The sequence below is a fragment of the Rhipicephalus sanguineus genome, chromosome 7, assembly GCF_013339695.2.
Source record: "Rhipicephalus sanguineus isolate Rsan-2018 chromosome 7, BIME_Rsan_1.4, whole genome shotgun sequence".
In the NCBI taxonomy this organism is placed as follows: Eukaryota; Metazoa; Arthropoda; class Arachnida; order Ixodida; family Ixodidae; genus Rhipicephalus; species Rhipicephalus sanguineus.
In genome coordinates, this window is record NC_051182.1 from 124,248,850 (window position 1) to 124,252,832 (window position 3,983).

The 3,983-nt window shown below is 42.4% G+C and overlaps 1 long non-coding RNA gene across 1 annotated transcript; it reads right to left on the bottom strand.

The window, feature by feature from the left end:
• Nucleotides 1–1,633: 1,633 nt before the first annotated feature.
• On the bottom strand, nt 1,634–3,263 carry LOC125759212 (uncharacterized). Its single transcript, XR_007416747.1, has 3 exons — nt 3,152–3,263; nt 2,331–2,589; nt 1,634–1,795 (listed from the first exon to the last, which is right to left on the bottom strand). It is a non-coding gene; the product is annotated as an uncharacterized LOC125759212 (long non-coding RNA).
• Between the last annotated feature and the right edge of the window lie 720 nt (nt 3,264–3,983).

Genomic DNA, 3,983 nt, shown 5'->3' on the forward strand with positions numbered 1-3,983 from the left:
TGCAGAGTATACAATTACATAATGGAGAAACCTATGGCAACAAACGCTATATGAAAAAAAAAATTAAAACTTACACAGTACATGCAGAGAGGGTGACTGTTGAAGAGGACAGACAGGCGACGGGATAACATTACACCGGTGCTAAAACTTGTTGGACGTACTAGGAATAGTGATGCTCCTCTTGCATCTAAATATTCCGTGGAGAAGGACTTTCCAGAGCTTATATAAACAGAAAATCATTTGTGCTATACTAATGCGCGTATCCTGAACGACTATATCGACCAAGTGCAAAATTACCTGCTTCAATGGTTTCATTCTTGCACTACCAAACATGAAAACACGGTTTTGGTTGCCGACCATGGCTGCTGTTTCTAATGGCAGTGAAATGCAGAGACACACATGCACTTTGATTTACGAGCATGTTATAAATTCAAGGTAGCCGAAATTAATTTGCACACTACTACTACAGTGTGCTGTACATTAATGTCAAGGTTTTGTATATTAAATGCAGAATTTAATTAATTTTGAATCCTCAAGTGCAAGGAATTGCTGAATGATGCACTGCTCAACAATTAAACTGCAGCTGTGCAGATTCTCACCATACAATTCGAACTGTTCCAGATATCACAATGCATTCTGTCTGTTGACGTGCACATTGAACAGCAGGACACAGTCACTGGTAGTCGCTGTCTACTTGTTCGCCTTGTGCGTTTTGTCCGAGATACACTGTACGATTAGATGACAGTGAGGCACCTGATCCCGTGGTACTGCTGGAACATAGAAAATGCAGATGATTGTTACAACCGTGCTATGTGTAAAACTGGACAACTGATATGTGCTAGAAACTCCAGCTCTCGTATTTTCAGAAGCCGATGACAAGTATTAAGAAATATTAAAAACAACAAAAAGGTCTGAACATAGAGCCACCAACAATGAAGTCTTTGAAAAAATATTTTATGATATAAATGTATAACTACGATGTTCATTTTGAAGGCAACAAACTTCTGCCTAATAGTGAGACATAAGCCAATAAAGTATCTTCTATTTCGACTTTACACTAGGTGCAAGAAGCCGACCACAAATGAGTTCACTGTGCTATATTCTAAGAAAAAATGAAGTATTTGGGGAGTATTGCCACCCCACAACTACAATCGTCATCCATCTCACGTACTTTCCTCGCGTTACCACCACGCGTCATTAGAGTGACAACATTCTTGATAGGAAAGTGCCAAGAGCCAGGTTTTCAAAAAAGAAAACCCGAGCAAGCAAGATTACGTTATTGTTGTGTGGAAGAAATACTAAAAAATACTCTATTTCTTCTTAGAGTGTACTCATGTATTGCTATGTTACAAGACAACAGCTATTGTTCATCACTTTAACGTTATCTAACATAGCCACGTCATCATACAGTGTGCAGGAACAATTTTGAAGACTAGAAAGCGCAAAGCACTTGCGGATTATGTGTGTTTTTGTTTCTCAAAGCCGTTTTTCCTACCAAAAGGACTCTTTGAAAAAAAAATGCACTTGATTAGGAGAAATGATTGTGAGCAACAAACACACTCATAATCCACAAATGCATGTTAATAGGCTCTTATGGTTTCCACAAACACTCACCATCATCACTATTGCTGTCAATGCCATGCCGGACGGATATGCTGTGTCGTGCTCAGAACACCAAATGTGCACTGTATGACTTGTCTTGCATGGGTGGGGGCTGCACTGCACTGCTGCTCAGCTGGGCCAGCCACGGACCGGAGGGTGAGCACCCATGGCTCTCAGGCATAGGGAGAGTCACCTTCAGAGATCAACAAGCGTGTATTCAGGTCAAATACGATTTGTAGAAATAACCGTGAGACTATGCAATTGTGCTGAGAACATGTACGACGGAAATGCAACATATGCAACAACATTGAAAAAAAGATGAGCTTTTTAAAAAAATGCGCATTTACTGCTCCTGTGTTGCCTGAGCTCTTTCTCCCTGCATGTTGCGAACAGCCAGGCGATTTTCACCCACTTGCTATTTCCATACAGAGCACTTGATACAGTGAGTGTGTCACAAGCACAAGAGCTCAATAAGCCATAAAAGTATTTGTGCTATTTCAAAAGCACAACTTTCCAGTCTCACATGTATGAAGTAAAATTCATAAGCTGCAGACTTTACACTTGCGACATTGTCAATTCCATCATAGTTTGCTTCTCCTTAAGTGTCCAATTAGCATTGGTGCGTGACAATAATACAAGCATCCACTGTTACTAACAATGTTTGGGTTGTGAAGGTGTGTACATTAACCGGTGTTTACTGTACCATCTGTACTTTGAAAAAAACTAACCTAGCAACCAGCCATTAGGCAGTTTTCTGCCCTTGAAGCTCCCAGGAAGAGCACAGTCCATTCAGATGAGGCTGCCATGCGTGCTTCCAGGCCCCTTTGAGGTCGGCTGGATGATGACACCCCTACCATTGCGAAAGACTTGTACATTTAGGGAGCACAAGTCCTTCCTATTTCTGTACAGGTGCTCCAAGTCATAAGGTGGCTTGATTTGCCAGTGCTTGCAATCGATGGATTCCAGGACCTTACGAAAGTCTGCGATCTGTGAAGAGGCCAAATACGATATATTAAAAAAACCATCATTGAAAGCGCTCTTAATACATATTTGGCAGTAACATCACTTAGTCAAAGCTATCAAATATGCTATATTCAATTTGCAACAAACTGAAGCCCCATGTAAGCTTTACATACCGCAAGATATGTATGTCCTTGTAAAGTATAGTGCTGCCACAGCAGTAACCTTCTATACAAGTAATTTTGTAATATAAAGGGAATTCCTGAAGAAGTGCTTCATGGCTCCTGGAAAATAAATTCGCATCAATTATTTTTATCTCAACTGTCAAGCGTGGTAAACAGACAGGCTCCTCTTAATAACCAGATAATAACCTGCTTAACCCAAATCATAAACACTGCTGGTGTACTTGCTCATATTGCAATATATGTATATTGGCCATATATACGTATATACAAAGCGGTAGTAGTACATTTTTCGTACTGGAACTTAACATGGGGTGACATTACATCTGCTGGGATGAAAAACTTACAAACGTACGTTATAGCGCTACACGAATAACAACGAAATTAGTTGTGCAAGTTCAACTCACCGATGGCACAACGATATTAGCAGCCGTCAGCGTCATCGGAAATCCAATGTGCTCTGCAGCCACAGGCAAAAGACGTCTGTGGACAGGAAGCTGCCGTTGACGTAGAAATGCAAGGCTAGCAAGACGTGTACGTCCACTGGTGAAGCGTGAGAAATCGGCGTGGGCCGCTGTAGTCAAGGCTCCAGTGCCGAGCAAAACGACAGGACAAATGCACTTGAAAACCTGTAGTTAGCAGGTGCTGGTCTACGACTTCATCCAAGGCAAGGCACTAGTGAGAAGTGTGTTCTGTCCGGATCGAAGCGTGACGTTCACGTGCTTTCGCTGCCAGGTACAAGTCCAAGTTTTCACCGGAGAACAGTCAAGGCGTACTGCGAAAGCAGCCACATTTACAGGAGAATGTTTCGGCGTGCGACTTCGGTTCGACACGTTATGACGTTCGGATTACGGTTATCACAAAAAGGAGAAGCAACGAGTTAAAAAAGAAAACGCCAAGCCCAGCGCCAAATCCTTAAAGCCCTCATAAAGCACCATCGCAACTTCGTAGGACGAAACACGGTTATCAACGCTTTTATATTCTGTCACACGGGCACAGCCTCTTCACAAGTCTTGGAAATGTCAACACAGCACCACTGTTCACAACGCACATCGTTTCACTCCCAAACACTGCATTTGCCTGGACTGCTCACAAGAAAATAGAAGCGCACGGGCTAACCCGTGGCGAAGCAAGAACCAAACACAGAGCGTAGTTCATGCGTTACCGTGCGAGCACAGAATCACTCAAGTAACGTGCCGAAATGTTGTCAATTCGAAATGCCGCACTGCACCTCACTGA